Below are 24,466 nucleotides of genomic sequence, written 5' to 3' on the forward strand. Positions count from 1 at the left end.
GACTTTTAACACAGGAAGACTGACCTGCAGCAACACACTGCACTCTACTTTCCTTTTCAGGGCCACCATACTGTTCACACCCCTTAGTGCAACAATGGTCTCTAAACACAGTGCATACAATGTAAAGGTCAACGTCTTCTTATTTATGTTAAGTCAGGTAGTCCCTTGCATCATTTTACAGTAAATAAAGTAGGCCTCTTTCAACATAATTACTCATAGTGAAAGTGGCACAACAGCCACCACCACAGAAGGAGGACAGGCCATACTCAGGCATCATGCAGTTGTAGTGGAGGAGGTTTCTTCTTTGTTTTCTCTTTAAGACATAGGCCTACTGATTGCATGACACACATCCCCTCACATACACAGCAACAAATGTACATGTATACTGATGTCTGTTATGAACAAAACACGAGGCTGTAGCTATCTACACTTTGATAAGGCCTGTTGGCCTTCTGCACAGGACTCTCTCTCTCTCTCCCTCTCTCTCTCTCTCTCTCTCTCTCTCTCTCTCTCTCTCTCTCTGTGGTTTCAGCAGGATGTCTCAGTTGTGTCAGTCAGTTGTATGACATACGCTTTTGCTCTTCATGATGCCCTTTTTATCAACAATAGAACAGTATTTATATGAGGCAGTTAGTTATATATACATAGTCTACTGATATCTGTGAAAAACCACAACAAACTATTTATTAGGTCATTTGACCTAGAGATCTGAAGTACGTAGTTAAACACAAACCATGGTTTGAAGTGGGATGTAAAGTGTCATCATCATCTGGGCCAAGAAGAAATAGCCTCCTTCTAACTATATAATGGGAGGGCTTTTATTCGTCCATACATTGGAGAATAAATAGTATTTGAGATATTGTTGGCTAAGCAAAGACTACTGTCATGTTTCCTGTTTCTCTGTGTTATGAAGTGAATGTGTGGTAGTCATAGAGGCCCTAGAGGATGACAGGGTCAAGACATGTGGCCAACCAGGTCCCAACTACTGTATGACTCCCTTGGACCACAATGGCAAGACAAACATTAAGTAAAGGGATCCGTTTACACTTGCTGTTGTGTCTCTTGCTTTGGGTGGACAAACCCTCTGTTGGCCTGCTGCAGTACATAGTATTGTAGACAGCATGAGCTGTAGTTAGACCTAATAAAGGATATATCCACAGTAGTCACAGTGTTAAAAAAATAAATCTGAACATCCACATATTCAAACTTGCTATGTGATAAAGTTGTGCAACACAGAATCAAGCTGTGCAACAACATGAAAGGACAGTGTGTGTTCCATTCATGGCCTACTGGGCGACCTATCGAGTGTTCAGCCTATCAAATCTGACCATCAAAATCAGACGGTACCTGAGATCAACCAATGAACACAAACGCAAGTTTCCGTTATTTTCTGTAGAAAGACATTTTACACAGGTCAATCTCGTCCTGTGAAGGAGCAGGCAAGACACATAAGCTCCTCACCTTTTTTTTTTATCTGGAAAGCATGGAAGTAACATCTAGCTCAATTGACTAATGTTATACATGTTTACTATACATTTAAAGTGCTTACTATAAGCGTTTGGTAAATGTTTTAAATGTAGTAAATATAGTTGTTTTTACAGGTGCATCTCAAACACCAGTTATTGTTCAGCCCAATTCTTCCCAGAAAGCAGAGCTTGGAGGCAATGTGACTATTGAATGCCACATGACCAGTGAGAACATAAACTACATGGTAAGGTACAAACTCACCACCGGCATGGTGCTTCAGCACATCGCTAAATCTTCTAAGTACCTGAGTGATGTGCTATTCTACAATGAATTTGATGATGGGTGATTCACTGTGATGGCTGCCAAAAACACATTTCACCTCAACATTTCTGCGAAAAAGCAAGAGGACATTGGGACCTACTATTGTGGGAAGATTTTCTTGAATCACATGCTGTTTGCTCATGGAACCATGTTTAATGCTGACAGGTGAAAATATTACAAATACTGTATTTTTATTATACGGTACCTATTTATATTTTTTATTAGTAATTTTCCATAACCATGCTTTTTTGTGCTCTACCATTCTTAGGCACAACGTCAAAATGCAATACACACTGAGACCTGTGCAGGAGAACACAGTGTCTATTGGTTCAGGCATTGCTCAGGAGAATCCCATCCAGGAATCATTTACAACAATGGAAACAGGAGTGATCAGTGTGAGAGGAGCCCTGAGCCTGTGTCTCCTACACAGAGCTGTGTCTACAACCTCCCCAAGAGGAACCTCAGCCTCTCTGATGCTGGGACTTACTACTGTGCTGTGGCCTCATGTGGGGAGATACTGTTTGGGAATAGGACCAGACTGGAGATCAAGGATAGGTGATACATCTAACATATCTGTTTATATCTATTGTATAATCTACTGTGTCAAACTGCTCACAATACTAGTTATTTAGATCACATAAGAAAACATGCATTCATTGCAAATATTACGGCATTAGATTTGACCTAGAGACTGAATTGAGTGAGTCTGTGTTTCATCCCAATTGCTCCACGGTGACGATGATGTCCTGAACTACACTGCCCTGAGGTTCACTGACAAGAAGAGTACCAATCCCAGGAGACAGAGGAGGGAACAGTGAGAACAGAGAGAGGAAGAAACCATCTACTCTGGAGTGAGTAATCAAGACAGGATGTGACATATGAGGGTCATCCAATCAGCATCATTCTAGGTTAAGCCCCACTCCTCCTCTGAACTCCACTTTGATCTTGACTGTTCCAGTGTGAACTGGCTATTATATACATTTCTAATTTGCTGTAGGATGTCATTGCAGGGGCCTAGCTTCACCTAATACAAATGTAAAATAAAGCTGATACTATGATGATCTCAGAAGTCTCACATCCTCAGCAAAACAGGCCTAAGTGTGTTCATATAACGGTACATTAATTATCTAGCAGGAAACTAGAATGTACACACCATGATCTTACTCACTCTCTTCAGATTCAGGGTCCAACAGCATGTCTGTGATCCAGCAGTCTGTGTCTGAGTCAGTCCAGCCAGGAGACTCTGTTACTCTGAACTGTACAATACACACTGAGACCTGTGCAGGAGAACACAGAGTCTATTGGTTCAGACATGGCTCAGGAGAATCCCGTCCAGGAATCATTTACACCCATAGGGACAGGAGTAATCAGTGTGAGAAGAGCCCTGAGGCTGGGTCTCCTACACAGAGCTGTGTCTACAACCTCCCCAAGAGGAACCTCAGCCTCTCTGATGCTGGGACTTACTACTGTGATGTGGGGAGATACTGTTTGGAAAAGGGACCAAGCTGGACTGTTAGTGATATTTCTGACATTTCTAAAATGTCGTAACATTCTATGCCTGGTTGAACAAAATGTCCTGAATTTCCTCTATCACTGTCTGCATTTCTACAGATGGTTGTAAGGAGGACCATGTTGTCTTGGTGTACTGTCTTGGTGTAGCGTTGGCTCTTTGTGTCATCCTCATCATTGTCCTTGGTTGTGTTTTGTATAAGATGACCAAGAAAACATCTCTGCTGTGCCAAGGTAGGCATTATCATTGCCCACAATATATGCTTAAACTGCTGGTACAGTATACATTACATGTTTTAGTTGTGAAACTGGGTTAATTCATTGTATAAGGAAGATGTTGATGATGATGATTCCTTCATGTTTGTCTAAAAGGAACGCATCCTCAGCCAAGTGGTACGGCAGTCCCCAGTTCACATAACCAGGTATGTACCTTATGTTGAACTATTCTGAGTATGACTTTGATTTACTGTAAATTATTCTATCAAATTATCCGGTCATTTCCTGATGTCTTTGGAATTTGTTTTGCTATTCCTCTTAGGATCAAGAAGATGATGACACACTCACGTCGGTCCATTACGCTGCTCTGAATGTCATCCACAAGAAGCCAAAGACCCAGAGACAGAGGAGTGCCATGGAGAAAGACACTGTGTATTCTGGGGTGAGGTGCCAAAACATGGACTGAAACATAGATTTACCTCCTTTAAGACTTGCATTGCTTTTTCTGTTACACACTGTGTTTTTATCATTAGAATTGTGTTACAATTGCTTGTATTCTGTCAAACTCCTTTTTTACATTACTGTTGTGATACTGTTGTTATAAAATAAAACATTAATTCACTGTAATTTAGTTGTATTGTTTGATTTTCACTCATATTCTTCAAGTTAAACTGAGAAGTTTGTAGGGACATTGTATCCAGATTACATGTTGTGCATAATAGCATGCATAAAGGACATTCTATTGACTAACACGTTCAGTTGTCTCAAACTCTCTTTTTGAAGCTGTATCCTGCATCACATCTCTGTGGTGTTCTGAAGGCCCTAAATAGATTTTCCACACAGCTTAACTCCTTTCTAGCCCCCAGCAATGACCGCCAGTCCTCACCACACACTGTCTTCACACACCTCAGTGCATCAAAGCCACAAACATCCATGTTACTGAGGGCACAACTCACTCTCTTCATGAGAAAAGCCTGAACTAAAAATAGACTTCTTAGCTGAGTATATTTTGAAGAGAGCTGATATTGTTGAAAATATAATCCAAATATGACAATGTACACATTGTAACTAAGAAGTTTTCACAAGCAATACAAAATGTGAACGTGCATATGTGCAGGTTGAAGTACTGCACTTCATTTCTCTTTCAATAGGGTGCAGCAGTGTACATGAAAGAGGGCGGCAGGTAGCTTAGTGGTTAAGAGCGTTGTGCCAGTAACCGAAAGGTCGCTGGTTCTAATCCCTGAGCCAACTAGGTGAAAAATCTGTCAGTGTGCCCTTGAGCAAGGCACTTAACCCTAATTGCTCCTGTAAGTCGCTCTGGATAAGAGCGTCTGCTAAATGACAAAAGAAAAAAAATGAAAGTCCCCATAACTGCCTTAATAGTAGAGATGGTAGCAAATTTTAGAATGGACAAAATGTTCAAATTAATCACAAAGAATCGTTGAAAACTTATTTTCCTGTGTGTAGTCATAATAGCTGTCAAGAAATGCTCAACAAAGACAATGTTTGGTTAAGAATCTTTAACAAGGTAATTTATTACATGCATATTACACATCTGTATCATGTTATAAATCCATTTCAGAATCATAGTGTCACATGCATCAAACAGGCTAGGTAGTCATCATCACTGGATCATTACTACCAACATCAACTAAGTTATTATAAAGTGTAGCTTAGTTACCAGGAGGAGCCACACAATCACTCAAAATAAAATGGGTAGCAGAGTGATCTCTATATGACAAAGACAATGACTCGTGTTTGTGTGTACTTTTGTATTGAGTTCCAGGGAGTAGTTGAATAAGTATTGGAGAGAACCTATTTATTCAAATCATCTCTCCTCTGTAATGTGTTGTCCTCTTCTAGTTGTGTTGATAGCATGCCATTCAAACCCACCCCCAAACAACAAGTTCACAGGTTCTCTGCAGTCTTCTGTAAGCCATGACGAGGCCGTGTCTACGCTTTGGTCAGGTGGGCTTGCTGGCTTTGTGCACACAGCAACCTTCTACCTGCTCTCTGTGTCTCTGTGTCTCTATTTGGTTTTCAGCAGGATGTCTATGTGGTGTCACTATTGTTCTCACCATCTTTACTTGTTGTTCATGTTGCCCCTGACAACTTTCAGCCAAAGCAAAAAAGTTATTTATAAAACTGACTCTAATATATATTTGTGACCTGTTTCAGGAAGCTAGGCGTATGTTGCATGTCACTACTTCACAGGAGAGGCATTTAAACGTTTGTTTGTATTTTTATAAAAATGTGTTTTTGGGCAGAAATGCCTTCTGGAACATGTGACCTTTATGTGCCTTAATAAGTATGCCACTTGTAAATAGGAATAAAGGAAAAATATTTAGATCATAGTTGGTTTAGCCACAGAAAAAGCTAGCTAACATTGAACCTAGTTGGTTAGCTTTAGCTACCTGCAGATTCATACTATAGCATTTCATGCATGGTGGCTAGGTGGCTAGCTATGACAAACCATGGTTTGAAGTGGGATGTAAAGTGTCATCACGTTCTAATTATATAATGGGAGGGCTTTTATTCGTCCATTCATTAGAGAATAAATAGTATATGAGATTCTGCTGGAACCCTCCCGTTGTCCTAGGGTCAAAATGACCCGCCACTGTGTTGAACCAACTTTATTTAATTTTTATATTTTTTGGATCATTTGTGAGAAGGAGGCAGTGATACTTTCTTTAAAGTCTCACTGCCTCCTTCTCACAAATGATCCCAAAAATATAAAAATTAAATGAAGTTGGTTCAACACAGTGGCGGGTCATTTTGACCCTAGGACAACGGGAGGGTTAAGCAACAACGCTTCCTGTTTCTCTGTGTTATGAAGTGAATGTGTGGTAGTCATAGAGGCCCTAGAGGATGACAGGGTCAAGACATGTGGCCAACCAGGTCCCAACTACTGTATGACTCCCTTGGACCATAATGGCAAGACAAACATTAAGTAAAGGGATCCATTGACTCTTGCTGTTGTGCCACTTACTTTGGGTGGACAAGCCCTCTGTTGTCCTGCTGCAGTACATAGTATTGTAGACAGCATGAGCTGTAGTTAGACCTAATAAAGTATAAATCCACAGTAGTCACATTGTTAAAAATAAATAAACTGAACATCCACATATTCAAACTTGCTATGTGATAAAGTTGTGCAACACGGAATCAAGCTGTACAACAACATGAAAGGACAGTGTTTGTTCCATTCATGGCCTACTGGGCGGCCTATCGAGTGTTCAGCCAATCAAATCTTTGTCATGAACCCTGCGTCCTGAGTCTGTTCCTGCTTGTGTTGCTGTTTTTCTGCTCTGAATCTCCTGTTTCCTGAAGGTTCCTGAACGCACCCTGTCCGGTTGCCGGGTGACGTTGCTAGGCGGGTGATCTCTCGATTACCCGCACCTGCTTCTCATCAGCTTCGGCACACCTGGTCCTGATCATCACCCCTTCATAAGCTCTGACCTGACATCCATTCCCTGCCGGTGTCAAGGCTGAGGTGTATGTGGTGTGGGAGTCAGGCGCAGGACACCGAAGCTTAGTCCAACAAAGTTTACTGTGAAACCACTAGGCAAAGATACAGTAAACGGCCTCAAAACAAAACAGAGGCGAGCAATACGCAAACTATGCGTATTACACTAAACAACGAAACAGATACAAAAACACGCAGCACTACGGACAGGCGAAAAACAACACACAACCTAACCAATACAAAACAGGCAACTTATAGGACATGTAATCAGACACAAACGGACACAGGTGTAAAAGACAGACAAAAGCAATCAAACATAGAAACATTAAACGGTGGCAGCTAGTACTCCGGGGACGACGAACGCCGAAGCCTGCCCGAACCAGGAGGAGGAGCAGCCTTGGCAGAATCCGTGACAGTACCCCCCCTTGACGCGCGGCCCCAGCCGTGCGCCGACCCCGGCCTCGGGGACGGCCAGGAGGACGCGGACCCGGGCGCGTGGGATGCCCACGGTGGAACTCAGTCAGGAGGGATGGATCTAGGATGTCCCTCCTAGGCACCCAGCACCGTTCCTCCGGACCGTACCCCTCCCACTCCACGAGATACTGGAGACCACTCATCCGGCGCCTCGAGTCCAAGATGGTCCAGACCCTGTACGCCGGGGCCCCCTCGATGTCCAAAGGGGGCGGAGGGGTCTCTCTTATCTCATCTTCTTGGAGTGGGCCAGCTACCACCGGCCTGAGAAGAGACACATGGAACGAGGGGTTAATATTCTTGTACTCAATAGGCAGTTGTAACCTGTAACACACCTCGTTCAATCTTCTCAGGACTTTAAAGGGCCCCACAAACCGCCGACCCAGCTTCCGGCAGGGCAGGCGGAGGGGCAGGTTTCGAGTCGAGAGCCAGACTCGATCTCCCGGTGCATGTACCGGTCCCTCACTGCGGTGGCGATCGGCGCTCGCCTTTTGTTGACGGATGGCCCGCTGCAGATGGACATGGGCAGCGTCCCACGTCTCCTCCGAGCGCCGAATCCACTCATCCACCGCAGGGGCCTCGATCTGGCTCTCGTGCCATGGTGCCAGGACCGGCTGATATCCTAAAACACACTGGAAAGGTGTTAAATTGGTGGAGGAGTGGCGGAGAGAGTTCTAGGCCATCTCTGCCCAGGGGATATACCTAGACCACTCCTCCGGCCGGCCCTGGCAATAGGACCTCAGAAACCTACCCACATCCTGGTTGACTCGTTCAACCTGCCCATTGCTCTCTGGGTGGTACCCCAAGGTAAGGCTCACCGAGACCCCCAAGCGTTCCATGAACGCCCCCCAGACTCTGGAGGTGAACTGGGGACCTCGGTCAGACACAATATCCTCGGGGACCCCATAGTGCCGGAACACGTGCGTAAATAGTGCCTCAGCGGTCTGTAGGGCAGTAGGGAGACCCGGCATTGGGAGGAGACGACAGGCCTTGGAAAACCGATCCACAACGACCAAAATGGTGGTATTCCCCTGGGAGGGGGGTAGGTCGGTCACAAAATCCACCGAGAGGTGGGACCATGGTCGTTGTGGAACGGGCAGGGGATGTAACTTTCCCCTGGGCAAATGTCTAGGCGCCTTACACTGGGCGCACACCGAGCAGGAGGAGACATAAACCCTCACATCCTTAGCTAACGTTGGCCACCAGTATTTCACGCTAAGGCAGTGCACTGTCCGGCCAATACCTGGATGTCCAGAGGAGGGTGATGTATGAGCCCAATAAATAAGGCGATCACGAACCTCGAGCGGAACGTACGTCCGCCCCACAGGACACTCGGGGGGAGTAGGGTCGGTACGCAGTGCCCGCTCGATCTCCGCATTGACCTCCCACACCACCGGAGCCACCAGACAAGACTCCGGCAGTATGGGAGTAGGCTCAATGGACCTCTCCTCTGTGTCATACCGCCGGGACAGGGCGTCTGCCTTACCGTTCTGGGACGCTGGGATGTATGTGATCTTAAAAACAAACCGGGTCAGGAACATGTTCCACCTAGCCTGACGAGGGTTCAATCTCCTAGCTGCCCGGATGTACTCCAGGTTACGGTGATCAGTCAGAATGAGGAAAGGGTGTTGAGCCCCCTCAAGCCAATGCCTCCACACCTTTAGGGCCTGGACTACAGCTAACAGCTCCCTGTCCCCTACGTCATAATTACGCTCCGCCGAGCTGAGCTTCTTGGAATAGAACGCACAGGGGCGGAGCTTAGGTGGCGTGCCGGACCGTTGTGACAGGACTGCCCCAATACCGGCCTCGGACGCGTCTACCTCTACTTGGAATGGTAAATGGACCCCTCTTTAGCAGGGACGTAATGGGAGCTGCAACCTGTCCAAAGCCCCGGATAAACCTCCGGTAGTAATTAGCAAAACCCAAAAACTGCTGCACCTCTTTTACAGTGGTTGGAGTTTGCCAATTACGCACGGCCGACACACGGTCAACCTCTATCTTCACACCAGACACGGACAACCGATAACCCAAAAAGGAGACTGACTCCTGGAAGAACAAGCATTTTTCTGCCTTGACCTACAAGTCATGCTCCAACAGTCTCCTCAACACTCGGCGCACCAGGGCTACATGCTCGGCTCGTGTAGAAGAGTACACTAGGATGTCGTCGATGTATACTACCACACCCTGCCCATGCATGTCCCGGAAAATCTCGTCAACAAAGGATTGGAAGACTGAATGAGCATTCATTAACCCGTATGGCATGACGAGATACTCGTAATGACCCGAGGTGGTGCTAAATGCTGTTTTCCATTCATCCCCCTCCCTAATGCGCACCAGATTGTACGCGCTCCTGAGATCCAACTTTGTGAAGAACCGCGCTCCGCGTAATGATTCTGTCATAGTCGCAATCAGTGGAAGAGGGTAACTGTACTTAACCGTGATCTGATTGAGACTACGGTAATCAATACACGGGCGCAAACCCCCGTCCTTCTTCTTCACAAAGAAGAAACTCGAGGAAACCGGGGAAGTGGAGGACCGTATGTATCCCTGTGCCAAGGACTCGGCTATGTAAGTCTCCATAGCCGCTATCTCCTCTTGAGACAGGGGATACACACGGCTCCGCGGAAGTGCCGCTCCTGTTTGGAGATCTATCGCACAATCCCCCTGTCTATGAGGTGGTAGCCGTGTTGCCCTCGTTTTGCTGAACACCAGTGCTAAATCCTCATATTCAGGAGGAATGCGCATCGCGGGCACTTGGTTCGGACTCTCTACCGAGGTCGCCCCTAAGGAAACCCCTAGACATCTCCCTACACACTTGGCAGACCACTCCATAAGAGCCCTCTGTTGCCACGAAATGGTAGGATCATGGGCTCTTAACCAGGGAAGCCCCAGCACCACGGGATACGCAGGAGAGTCAATCAGATAAAACTGAATGATCTCCTCATGACCCCTCTGCGTCGTCATCTTAAGTGGTGCTGTGACTTCTCTGATCAACCCCGACCCCAGCGGCCGGCTGTCTAGGGCATGAACAGGAAAGGGGGCTTCTACCGGCCGAAGGGGAATTCCTAACCTATAACAAAATGCACGATCAACAAAATTCCCAGCTGCGCCTGAATCTACTAGCGCCTTATGCTGGGAATGAGGTGCCACCTGTGGAAATCAACCGGCGCAGAGTGTTGGACACCTCGTTCATGGCGGCCCCAAGTTGCCGGATCATGATGTCTTGGTCGCTGATCCGATCCTCCAGCGACTTGGGTGCCGCCACTGCTCCTGCTGACTCCATACTGGTGTGTTGTTCTGTCAAGGCTGAGGTGTATGTGGTGTGGGAGTCAGGCGCAGGACACCGAAGCTTAGTCCAACAAAGTTTACTGTGAAACCACTAGGCAAAGATACAGTAAACGGCCTCAAAACAAAACAGAGGCGAGCAATACGCAAACTATGCGTATTACACTAAACAACGAAACAGATACAAAAACACGCAGCACTACGGACAGGCGAAAAACAACACACAACCTAACCAATACAAAACAGGCAACTTATAGGACACGTAATCAGACACAAACGGACACAGGTGTAAAAGACAGACAAAAGCAATCAAACATAGAAACATTCAACGGTGGCAGCTAGTACTCCAGGGACGACGAACGCCGAAGCCTGCCCGAACCAGGAGGAGGAGCAGCCTCGGCAGAATCCGTGACAGCTGGATCGTTAGCCATGAACAGTATGTTTTGTCTGCGTATCAGCCTCTGAGTTACTAGCGTTAGTTTTGTTGTTTTGCACCTTGTTGACCTGCCGTGTACTTACCTCCGTTTTTTTCTGTCTACAGTCATTCGCCTGGAACCTTCACCCAACCCCTGCCTGGTTGTCGGCTGCTGCCGTGCCATCATTGGATCTGCCACTTCACCTCCACCAACTCATCTCCGCCGCCCGCTCCGTCTCCTGGATTATTCTGCATCTTTTCTTTGAATCTGTTAATAAATACTCACCTTCGTTCAACTCACCTTGTCCTGGTCTGCTTCTGGGTTCTGTCGTAGAGAAGCGTGACAATCTTACCATCAAACTCAGACGGTACCTGAGATCAACCAATGAACGCAAACTTAAGTTTCCATTCATTTCTGTAGAGAGACTGCATTTTACACAGGTCAATCTCATCCCGTGAAGGAGCAATCAAGACGAATAAGCACCTTTCTTTTGATCTGGAAAGCATGGAAGTAACATCTAGCTCAATTGACTAATGTTAAACATGTTTGCTATATATTTAAAGTGCTTACTATAGGCATTTGGTAAATTTTTTTAATGTAGTTGTTTTTTTCAGGTGCATCTCAAACACCAGTTATTGTTCAGCCAACTTCTTCCCAGAAAGCAGAGCTTGGAGGCAATGTGACTATTGAATGCCACATGACCAGTGAGAACATAAACTACATGGTAAGGTACAAACTCACCACCGGCATGGTGCTTCAGCACATCGCAAAATCTTAAATGTACCTGAGTGATGTACTATTCTTCAATGAATTTGATGTTGGCTGATTCACTGTGATGGCAGGCAAAAACACATCGCCTCAATATTTCTGCGACAAAGTAAGAGGATATTGCGACCTACTATTGTGGGAAGATGTTCTTGAATCACATGCTGTTTGCTCATGGAACCATGTTAATGCTGACAGGTGAAAATATTACAAATACTGTTTTTTTATTATATAGTACTTACTTATATTCTTTATTACACATTTCCATAACCATGCTTGTTTGTGATCTACCTTTCTTAGGCACAACGTCAAAACGCAAAACACACTGTGACCTGTGCAGGAGTAGTCAGTGTCTATTGGTTCAGACATGGCTCAGGAGAATCCCGTCCTATCCAGGAATCATGTACACCCATGGAGACAGGAGTGATCAGTGTGAGAACAGCCCTGAGGCTGGGTCTCCTACACAGAGCTGTGTTTACAACCTCCCCAAGAGGAACCTCAGCCTCTCTGATGCTGGTACTTACTACTGTGCTGTGGCCTCAGTCAGTTTGTTCATTCTTCGTTGTTGAAGTCGATGACAATTAGAAACACAGCTCCACTGATGTACTGCATGCCATGTTGACTAACACAATATCTTATAATTTACAAGATTATAGGTTTGATCAATTATTGAACTGTAATCATTAGTTTACAGAATGTAGAGTAGAAGGTGTATCCATGCTACAGCCAAGAGCCCTACCCAGCCAGTTACACCCCTGACCCCTGCACACTTAGAAAAAAGGGTTCCAAAAGGGTTATTTGGCTGTCCTGATAGGATAGCCCTTTTTAATTCCAGGTAGAACCCTTTTCAAACTCGGCTAAGTGAATCGAACGAGCGTGCTCTCACGCTTCCTTAAAATACCTTTGCTTGAAAAACTAGACAAAAGTGGCAAAAGCACTTTTAGTCCGTTTTGAGACGCCATAGCTAGTATACACTTCCTCAAGATAACTCAAGAAATGTCATTCATTTTGAAGTTTTTGCAGAGGAGATCTTAATCTAAGTAAGATGTTCAGTGCAGGATTTCTCAAGTGAAAAATGTGCATGAAAACGATTAGTCTCTCATTGAATGACAACCAACACTTTATTGAAGAATCCCTACTGTTGACCAATCACAGACGAAGGGGCATAGACTTCGGCTACTGGCTTCGGTTTGCCTCAAGAATTTTTTGGTGTTCACGAACAACCGAAAAACCCTTGTCGAAGAACAAAATGAACAAAAACATCACGAAATGTCGACATAATATATGCACAAACTATTCCGAACTGTTTCGGCTGGAAATCATGTGGCCGCCTTTACACTTCAGAATGTTTTTGTGAATGATAGGGAAATTCACTTTACTTGTTTCATCCTGTAAGTGATTCCTCCATATACACTCGTAATGCTCCACCCCTATTCTCGCTGGCACATATCAATACATGCTCTATGCACTACAGACCTCCTAGAGGTCATTTGGAGTATTGTAACTGTGGAATGACCTGGTAAAAATAGTATTTTTCTCTACTTTAGGTGCACTTGGTTTAACTTGACCAGTGCAATTGAGGCAAAATAATTAAAGTACACCTAAGTGTGAAAAGAATAATAGCCTACTTTTTTGAGCTAGGTCTGTCCAGAGAGGTGAGAAAACCACAAACCTTCATCAGTCCAGTCAGTAGTCTGTGTGACTCTGTAGTGTACAAGAATATGCTACATAATCATAGGTGTCAACGAAAACGATGGGTGTTTCTCTAAATGCATACTACCATGCTCCGAGCACGCAAATTGGAGCACGGGAGGGTCGGAGTATCAAAATCAAAGTATGCAAAACGGAGCACGGAGGGCACTTCTTGAATGCGTACTCCGCTTGTATATATTCTGAAGCATGCATCAATGCAAGCTTCATCAGAAAGTATGGAAAGAAATATTACGCAACCACATAAAAATAAATCAACATTTCTTGAAATCAATTGCGTCCATTATTTGAGCTGAAGCGAGAGAAAATACAATCCGACTTCGAAATGAAATGTTGCCTATTCACATCTCATATGTTGCCACATAATTTTTATGTGGTTATGCCTTATCTTGATACGTTTATAAATAAATGCTGTGTTCATTTTTGGCATGTTTACCTGCCTACGTACTGTACATCGCAAGCCCATGATAAGTCAATAGGGCTAACTGGTATAAAGAAGATAGCCCTTTTTGGTAAAAGACCAAGTCCATATTATGGTAAGAACAGCTCAAATAAGCAAAGAGAAACGACAGTCCCATCATTATTCTAAGACATGAAGGTCAGTCAATACGGAAAATGTCAAGAACTTTGAAAGTTTCTTCAAGTGCAGTCGCAAAAACCATCAAGCGCTATGATGAAACTGGCTCTCATGAGGACCGCCACAGGAATGGAAGACCAGAGTTACCTTTGCTGCAGAGGATAATTAAGTTAATTAGAGTTACCAGCCTCAGAAATTGCAGCACAAATAAATGTTTCACAGAATTCAAGTCACAGACACATCTCAACATCAATTATTCAGAGGGGACTTTATGAATCAGGCCTTCATGGTCAAATTACTGCAAAGAAATCACTTCTAAAGGACACCAATAATAAGAAGAGACCTGATTGGGCCAAGAAGCATGAGCAATGGACATTAGACCGGTGGAAATGTGTCCTTTGGTCTGGAGTCCAAATTTGAGATTTTTGGTTCCGACCACCGTGTCTTTGTGAGACGCGGTGTTGGTGAACGGATGATCTCCACATGTGTAGTTCCCACCATAAAGCATGGAGGAGGTGTTATGGTGTGGGCGTGCTTTGCTGGTGACACTGTCAGTCATTTATTTAGTAATCAAGGCACGCTTAACCAGCACGTCTACCACAGCATTATGCAGCGATACGCCATCCGGTTTGGGCTTAATGGGACTATCTTTTGTTTTTCAACTGCATCAGTGCTGCATCAGTGCTGCATCAGATGACCTGACCTCCACAATCCCCCGACCTCAACCCAATTGAGATGGTTTGGGATGAGTCGGACGGCAGAGTGAAGGAAAAGCAGCCAACGTGTGCTCAGCATATATGGGAAGTCCTTCAAGACTGTTGGAAAATAATTGCAGGTGAAGTTGGTTGAGAGAATTCCAAGAGTGTGCCAAGCTGTCATCAAGAAAAGGGTGGCTATTTGAAGAATCTCAAATCTAAAATATATTTTGATTTGTTTAACACTTTTTTGGTTACTATATGATTCCATATGTGTTATTTCATAGTTTTGATGTCTTCACTATTATTCTACAATGTAGAAAATAGTAAAAATTAAGAAAAACCCTTGAATGAGTAGGTGTGTACAACATTTTGACTGGTGCTGTAGGTAGAGTTATTAAAGATAGCCATGAAGAACTATTAGCTAGTTACCCACAAAGAATTGACATTTATTTTGCATAACAGTAGTTTAAGGTCATTTTTGCCTGTTAAATTATCTGGTTAGCTACATTATTATGATTCACATATAGCTAGCTGATAGTTATGAAGTAAAACAGTTGCTTTGTGTTTATCTAGTTTTGTCTCTATTGCCATTGTCCTGGCTTGAAGACGGTTCAGTGAATGGGTAAGTCGCAAGTCCATAGTATGTCAATTGGGCTAACTGGATAGCTAGCTAACCACAAAGAATTGCTAGCTACCCACGAAAAATGTACATCTACCTTGCATAACATTAGATTTAGGTCATTTTTGCCTGTTTAACTATCTTGCTAGATATATTATTATTATTCACATATGTAGCTGGCAATTATGAAGTAAAACGTTTTCTTTGTGTATATCTAGTTTTGTCTATTATTACCATTGTCATGGCTGGAAGAAGGTTCAGAGAATGGGGAGGTGCAGCGTGAGGTAATACAGTAGGGGGAGTGTGAATACTTCTCAAATGTAATATTTTATGCATTCTCCACACTCTCGTGCTCACAAGAATATACTCAAGAGAATGTCGTCGGAGAATGGACTCGGAGCATGAGAGTGTGGAGCACGGTACAACGTATATTGAGAAACACCCTATGCCTACCAGTTGAACCGATCACAGTTTACCCCATTGTTGAAGTGTTGTTCAAATGGGTAGACTTTTTCCACACATGATAATCTCTTCAAAGATGATGTCACTGTGTATGATATTTCTATTTCTCAAACAAATGGGTGAGTTAAACCTTTATAATTATGTGCTTCCTAAAAAATACAAGAGGTATGTTAGTAGTATTCACAGACAATTTGAGGCATCTACATCCAACACTGGAATGGTTGTATTTTGTATAATGGCTAATATATTTGAATATGTAATGTTTTTTTTTGTGACAGTCCCAGCCAGCCCTTTGTCTATAGTGTCAGCCAAAGTTGGAGGCACAGTAACTTTGCATTGTGTCAACTTAAACTGCCTGTGATTGGTATAAATGTTTTTTTAATCTATATCTCTTATCCATTTTCTATTTTCTTATTTTACAGTTTGTGCATTGACTATGGACAACAAGACCTGGTGATAGTAACTCATCTGGGAGGTAGTGTGACTCTCAATTGCTTTTGTCCATCTAGTTTGATGACCTATGTTGCTTGGTTCAAGCAGACTGTTGGACAGAAGCCTCTACTCATGGCATCATCAGTTCACACCAATCAAGATAGTTGTTATACAACAACTTTATGAAGGACTTTAATGAGACTAAACGTTTGAGTGTGAAGAGAGGAGTTGACAGCTCTAACCTGACCATCTCCAAGACAGAGTCAGGGGACTCAGCTACATACTATTGTGGTGTGCTTTGTTCGTGAACAACATTGAATTTGAAGAAGGAACTCTTTTAGTTGTCAAAGGTAACTTAAATTGCGTCTTTCATTTTGGCACTTGAGAGTGTTCATAAAATGATACATTAATTAAAATAGAATGTCCTCCATGATCTTACTTATTCTCTTGTCAGTGTTTATTGGGTCAGACATGGCTCAGGAGAATCACATCCAGGAATCAATTACACCCATCAGTGTGATCAGTGAGAGAAGAGCCCTGAGGCTGGGTCTCCTACACAGAGCTGTGTCTACAACATCCCCAAGGGGAACCTCAGCCTCTCTGATGCTGGGACTTACTACTGTGCTGTGGCATCATGTGGGGAGATACTGTTCGGGAACGGTACCAAGCTGGACATCAAGGGTAGGTGATACATCTTACATTTTTGTTTATATCTATTGGATACTTTACTGTGTAAAACTGTACACAGTATTAGTTATTTAGATCACATTAGAAAATGTGCAATCATCCATATAGTTACTATACTTCTATCCCCATATTTATTTTCACAGACAATGGCGCAGACCCTCTTCTCTTGGTGTACTGCATTGGAGTAGCATTATCTCTCTCTCTAATCCTGTTTCTTGTCCTGACTTGCATCATTTACAAGATGAACAAGAGTGCATGTATGCAGTGCAGAGGTAAGTGACTTATTCTTAGAAGTTGCTCTTCTTTGATATCACCATCTACAGATGTATCAGTAGTGAGGGGTAAGTAGAGGATCCGGCTCTCAAACAAGATGTCAAGCCTGTCTTGTCTTTGGATGCAGGGGTAAGTAGAATTCCTTATATTTTATATTACATAAAAAATATGTGAAAATGGTTCCATTGAATAATAACAAGTAAGTAATTTTCCCCTCCATTTTCTAATTGTTCTTCACAGGCCCACGATGCAGACAGTCTTCATTATGTAGCTCTGAATCTGAGCAACAAGAAGAACAGGTCTAGAAGACAGAGAAGCAACATGGAGGAAGAGACGGTGCACTCTGGGATCAGACAGTAGAACAATAAAACAGATGTCAATTAAAATGCATGAGCTCTTAGTTAACTGTATTAGCTTTGTTATTGTAACTGTAGCTACTAATAAATGAAATGCATTGCTTCTCTGCCATGTCATATTGATTTGCTTGTGATAAGATGAATGAAGTGTTTAACAATAATCAAGACAAAGGAAGTTGAATGTATTTACTTGGGCCATACTCTTTAAGTTGTGTCGTTGAATGTGTTTTCTCTTCTCATGCCACTAACACCCCCTCACACACAAAGCAACCGATTTACAGTTACTCTGTGGTCTGTGATGAACACAAGATGAGGATGTCTCTACGCTTTGTTAGGGCCTGCTGTCCTCAGGCATTCAGAACCCTTGTCTCTCGCTCTGCTGTTTTCACTCTCTCTCTCCCTCTCTATCGCTCTTTTTATCTCTCTTTTTCTCTATTTCTGTGGTTTTCAGCCAGATGTCTCAGAACTCTTAGTACTGTATGCTATACTGCTTCCTATTCAAATTGACAATTTTTGCAACAATAAACAAACTCTTTTGTTGAGGCAGCTTATCTATACCAGGTCAACTGAAATCTGTGAAAAAACACAATGATCTATGTATTAGGTAATTTGACGTAGAGATTAGTACAGTATTCTCAATGAAACAGAAACCCTGTATCATGGGAGGGCATTCTATCCATCTATTCTACTGAGTGTAAATACTGAATGAGAGATCACTAAAAGAAGACTACTGTATTGTGTTTGCTGTGTTTGTTATGTGTTTTTCATAGATGTTTTTGGTGAGGTGAAGTGACTGTTTGGTGATAGAAGACCTAGTGGATAACAATGTCATTGCATGCATGGTCCAAAAAGTTCACAAATTTGAGTATTTTAGACAACAGCAGCTGCAGTGATAAAGAATAAGGGAAACCGTACGTCAAAAAGCTGTGCTCTAAACTATAAGAGTCTACCTGTAGGACAATTCTGGGACTTTGGGACTCGTGCCTGAATGAGGCGTCAACAAAAATGATTTGGTCTAGTTCGACCAATCACTTATAACTCCATTGTTGAAGGGTGGACTCTTTCCACTCAAGACCCTAGTTGTGAAGAGCTGACAACTTTAAAGATGATCACACTGTGTCTGATATTTCCACTTCTTGTAGAGATGGGTAAGTCAATATTTTACTTTTCTCTGCTTATGTGATGTCCATACTTGATTTGGAGACACAAGATATCCAATTATTGTTCTACAGACACTTTGACAATCCAAAATTGTATTTGAGGTATGTAACAGCTAATATATTTTCATTTTAGTTCATGGGGTATCTTGGACTGAATCATCATCCATACATCAGGAGAGTGTTCTCATGTCAGCCAAAATTGGAGACACTGTGATTTTGCATTGCTTCCATGAAGGCGACGTGGGAATAATGTTCTCCTGGTACAAGCAAACCTTTCGAAATATTCCTCAGCTCATCTCATCCATCTATAAGTATCAGAGGAATGCAACATTTTACCATGAGTTTAAGGATAACCCTCGCTTCTCAGTGGAAGGTGGACAAGGAAAGAATCACCTAAGGATCTCAGACACGCAACTCTCTGATTCAGGCAAATATTATTGTGGAAGTGCTAATGGAATCAAGTTGGAGTTTGGACAAGGTGTCAATCTTATCATAAAAGGTAAAGGGAACGTTTTTACTATGATTAATTGTTTGTAAATCTGAATTCACAGATATACAGTGTAAATATGAAATATTATCTTAATCAGATGTAATCTTGAATTAATACATTTTGATTTACAACACTTGCTACAGTGATATTCTAAAGAGATTAAATATATTTAATGGCCTTCTTGTCAGGTTCAGGGTCCAGAAATATGTCTGTTCTCCAGCAGTCTGTGTCTGAGTCAGTCCAGCCAGGAGACTCTGTGACTCTGAACTGTACAATACACACTGAGACCTGTGCAGGAGAACACAGTGTCTATTGGTTCAGACATAGCTCAGGAGATTCCCGTCCAGGAATCATTTACACCTATGGAGACAGGAGTGATCCGTGTCAGAAGAGCCCTGAGGCTGGGTCTCCTACACAGAGCTGTGTCTACAACCTCCCCAAGAGGAACCTCAGCCTCTCTGATGCTGGGACTTACTACTGTGCTGTGGCCTCATGTGGGGAGATACTGTTCGGGAACGGTACCAAGCTGGACATTGAGGGTAGGTTAAATAGCTGTCATTGTTCTTTATATCTACTCTATAGTCTACTGTGTAGAACATACATTTACTTGCTATTCTGAGTTTCTTCTATTGCTGTTTGAATTTCAACAGGCGAGAGTGCAGACCCTCTTCTCTTGGTGTACTGCCTGGCCGTAGCATTGGCTCTAGCGTTCATCTTGATCATTGTTCTTGCTTGCATAATTTACAAGATGAAGAAGACAACATGTCTGCAGTGCAGTGGTAAGTGATTAAAAGTTGCTATTCTTTGATGTCACCATCTCTAGATGTAGCAAAAGTGGAAGACATGGCAGTATCTCTAGTGTTTTGTGTCTTTGTTCTCAGAACTGGTGTCTCAGACAAGAGGTCCTACAGTTTCCCTGTCAGATGCAGGGGTATGCAGAAATCCTTATGTGTTGCATGTCTTATACAAATACAACATTATCAGACTTGGCTTGCATTACCAAATTGTGCAAAAAGTAATAAATTTCATGTCAACAAAACTATTTTGTTATTCACAGAGCCAAGATGCAGACAGTCTCCATTACGTAGCTCTGACTCTGAGCAACAAGAAGAACAGGTCTAGTAGACAGAGAAGCAACATGGAGGAAGATACAGTGGTCATGTACTCTGGAATTAGACAGTAGAACTGGTTGAATGAAACAATTTCCCCTTCATACTAGATAGCTCTGTTTAACTAGCTCTTGCTTCATTTGTTCTTTTTTTATTGGATATGCAATTTTTTTTAAATGAAAACAGTGGTCAAAGGTTATTTTACAAATGTAATACAAAGTAGAAATAATTTCATGCATTGCTTCTCTGTCAGACTAATTTTACATTTGGTTTGCATATGTCAAGAAAAATAAACAATTTCCAACTGTTAAACCAAATTAATTTGAATAAGTTAAACTCAATGAATTCTGTTCACACACCTCTGTGGTCATAGTGGAGGGTGTTACAGTGTCTTTCAACTATTGGAAACAAACCTTTCATAGACCTTTAACACATGAAGACTGACCTGCAGCAACACACTGCAATCTACTTTCCCTCTCAGGGCCAAAGTACTGTTCACACCTGTTAGTGCAACATTGGTCTCTACACACGGTGCTTACAATGTAAAGGTAAATGTCTTCTCATTTATGTTAAGTCAGTTAGTCCCTTGCATCATTTTACAGTAAATAAAGGAGGCCTCTTTCAACATAATTACTCATAGTGAAAGTGGCACAACAGCCACCACCACAGAAGGAGGACAGGCCATACTCAGGCATCATGCAGTTGTAGTGGAGGAGGTTTCTTCTTTGTTTTCTCTTTAAGACATAGGCCTACTGATTGCATGACACACACCCCCTCACATACACAGCAACGTATTTAAATGTACTCTGATGTCTGTTATGAACAAAACATGAGGCTGTACTTATCTACACTTTGTTATGGCCTATTGGCCTTCTACACAGGACCCTCTCAGTCTCTCTCTCTCTCTCTCTCTCTCTCTCTCTCTCTCTCTCTCTCTCTCTCTCTCTCTGTCTCTCTCTCTGTCTCTCTCTCTCTGTGTGGTTTCAGCAGGATGTCTCAGTGGTATCAGTTAGTTGTGTGACATACTCTTTTGCTCTTCATGTTGCCCTTTTTATCAACAATATAACACTATTTTTATGAGGCAGATAGTTATATGTACACAGTCTACTGAAATCTGTGAAAAAACACAGTTAACTATTTATTAGGTCATTTGACCTAGAGATCTAAAGTCCTCAGTGAAATACAAAGGATCATTATCATCATCTGGGCCAAGAAGAAAGAGCCTTCTTCTATTTATATAATGGGAGGGCTTTTATTCGTCCATACATTAGAGAATAAATAGTATATGAGATTCTGCTGGTTAAGCAACAACGTTTCCTGTTTCTCTGTGTTATGAAGTGAATGTGTGGTAGTCATAGAGGCCCTAGAGGATGACAGGGTCAAGACATGTGGCCAACCAGGTCCCAACTACTGTATGACTCCCTTGGACCATAATGGCAAGACAAACATTAAGTAAAGGGATCCGTTTACACTTGCTGTTGTGTCTCTTGCTTTGGGTGGACAAGCCCTCTGTTGGCCTGCTTCAGTACATAGTATTGTAGACAGCATGAGCTGTAGTTAGACCTAATAAAGGATATATCCACAGTAGTCACATTGTTTAAAAAATACATCTGAACATCCACATATTCAAACTTGCTATGTGATAAAGTTGTGCAACACAGAATCAAGCTGTACAACAACATGAAAGCACAGTGTGTGTTCCATTCATGGCCTACTGGGCAGCCTATCGAGTGTTCAGCCAATCAAATCTGACCATCAAAATCAGACGTTACCTGAGATCAACCAACGAATGCAAACGCAAGTTTCCTTTCTATAGAGACTGCATTTTACAGGTCAATCTTGTTCCGTGAAGGAGCAAAAAATATGAATAAGCTAGCTCAACTGAGTAATGTTATACATGTTTACTATAAATGTAAAGTGCTTACTATAGGCGTTTGGTAAATGTTTTAAATGTAGTAAATATAGTGTTATTGTTCAGCCTACTTCTTCCCAGAAAGCACAGCTTGGAAGCAATGTGACTATTGAATGCCACATGACCAGTGAGACCATAAACTACATGGCATGATGCTTCAGTACATTGGTAAATCTTCTAAGTCCCTGAGTGATGTTGTCACGCCCTGGCTCTGGGGACTCTTATATGTTGAGCCAGGGTGTGGATTGTCTATGTTGTATTTTCTATGTTTTGTTCTAGTTCGTGTAGATCTATGTTGGCCAGGGTGGTTCCCAATCAGAGGCAGCTGATTCTCGTTGTCTCTGATTGGGAACAATACTTAGGCAGCCTGTTTTGGCACAGTTAATTGTGGGATCTTGTTCCGTTTAGGTTTGTGTTGTATGACCGAGGACTTCACGTTTCGTTTTGTTGTTTTGTTGTATTGTGCAAAGTACGCATTAAAAGATGTACGCATATCACGCTGCGCCTTGGTCCACTTATTACGACGATCGTGACAGAAGATCCCACCTCGACTGGATCAAGCAGCGTGACGAGGAGAGAGGATGGACGTGGGAGGAGAAGAGTGAGAGTCTGGTGAGAGCCATGGAGGCCATGTTCACGGGGGAGAGACAAGCCCCATTTTTTTTTAGGGGGGGGCTCACACCGTGGACGGCGAGGCAGCGGGAGGCCGCGATAGAGCGGTTCGGCAGGTTTGCAGAGGAGGCCGCCAGGTTACGGGGGCCACTGGTCACGAGGGAGAAGGAGAGTGTAGAGGCACGGCGAGAGGTACTGAGGTGTGTTACCAGTCCGGTCCGGCCCGTTCCTGATCCCCGCACAAGGCCAGTGGTGTGTGTTCCCAGGACGGTTCGGCCTGTTCCTGCTCCCCGCACCAAGCCTGTGGTGCGCATCGCCAGCCCGGTCCGGCCTGTTCCTGTCCCTCGCACCAAGCCTGTGGTGCGCGTCGCCAGCTCGGCCCGGCCTGTTCCTGCTCCCCGCACCAAGCCTGTGGTGCGCGTCGCCAGCCCGGCCCGGCCCGTTCCTGCTCCCCGCACCAAGCCAATGGTGCGCGTCGCCAGCCCGGTCCGGCCTGTTCCTGCTCCCCGCACCAAGCCTGTGGTACGCGTCGTCAGCCCGGTCCGGCCTGTTCCTGCTCCCCGCACCAAGCCAATGGTGCGCGTCGCCAGCCTGGTCCGGCCTTTTCCTGCTCCCCGCACCAAGCCAATGGTGCGCGTCGCCAGCCCGGTCCGGCCTGTTCCTGCTCCCCGCACCAAGCCAGTGGTGCGCGTCATCAGCCCGGTCCGGCCCGTTCCTGCTCCCCGCACCAAGCCAGTGGTGCGCGTCGCCAGCCCGGTCCGGCCTGTTCCTGCTCCCCGCACCAAGCTAGTGGTGCGCGTTGTCAGTCCGGCACGGCCTGTTCCTGCTCCCCGCACCAAGCCAGTGGTGCGCGTCGTCAGCCCGGTCCGGCCCGTTCCTGCTCCCCGCACCAAGCCAGTGGTGCGCGTCGCCAGCCCGGTCCGGCCTGTTCCTGCTCCCCGCACCAAGCCAGTAGTGCGCGTCGTCAGTCCGGCACAGCCTGTGCCTGTTCCACCGGTGCCTGGTCAGGTACCGGTCAGCTGCTCCACACCGGAGCCTGAGCAATCCGCTCCACCGGTGTCCAGTCCAGCTCCGGCCAGCGGGGCCAGACTAGACCAGGGGCGCTACGGGGGGGTAGCGAGAGAGTGGTGGTCACGCCCGGAGCCGGATCCGCCTCCGAGGCGGAATGCCCACCCGGCCCCTCCCCTGTTGGGTTTAGTTGGCGCGGTCGCAGTCCGCGCCTTTGGGGGGGGGGTACTGTCACGCCCTGGCTCTGGGGACTCGTATATGTTGAGCCAGGGTGTGGATTGTCTATGTTGTATTTTCTATGTTTTGTTCTAGTTCGTGTAGATCTATGTTGGCCAGGGTGGTTCCCAATCAGAGGCAGCTGATTCTCGTTGTCTCTGATTGGGAACCATACTTAGGCAGCCTGTTTTGGCACAGTTAATTGTGGGATCTTGTTCCGTTTAGGTTTGTG

The 24,466-nt window shown here is 44.2% G+C and overlaps 2 pseudogenes across 2 annotated transcripts; both read left to right on the plus strand.

Moving 5' to 3' along the window:
- The first annotated feature begins 1,684 nt into the window (after positions 1-1,684).
- Positions 1,685-3,979, plus strand: LOC311112967 (annotated as a pseudogene). The gene is made up of 6 exons: positions 1,685-1,780; positions 2,219-2,294; positions 2,966-3,300; positions 3,400-3,531; positions 3,670-3,719; positions 3,836-3,979. The product of its transcript is annotated as an uncharacterized misc_RNA (transcript).
- An 8,335-nt stretch (positions 3,980-12,314) lies between these two features.
- On the plus strand, positions 12,315-20,560 carry LOC311112968 (annotated as a pseudogene). The gene is made up of 7 exons: positions 12,315-12,429; positions 15,505-15,520; positions 16,402-16,761; positions 19,566-19,916; positions 20,028-20,156; positions 20,259-20,308; positions 20,435-20,560. The product of its transcript is annotated as an uncharacterized misc_RNA (transcript).
- Positions 20,561-24,466: the final 3,906 nt, after the last annotated feature.

This window comes from Coregonus lavaretus (assembly GCF_964263955.1).
Source record: "Coregonus lavaretus genome assembly, chromosome: 39".
Lineage (NCBI taxonomy): Eukaryota > Metazoa > Chordata > Actinopteri > Salmoniformes > Salmonidae > Coregonus > Coregonus lavaretus.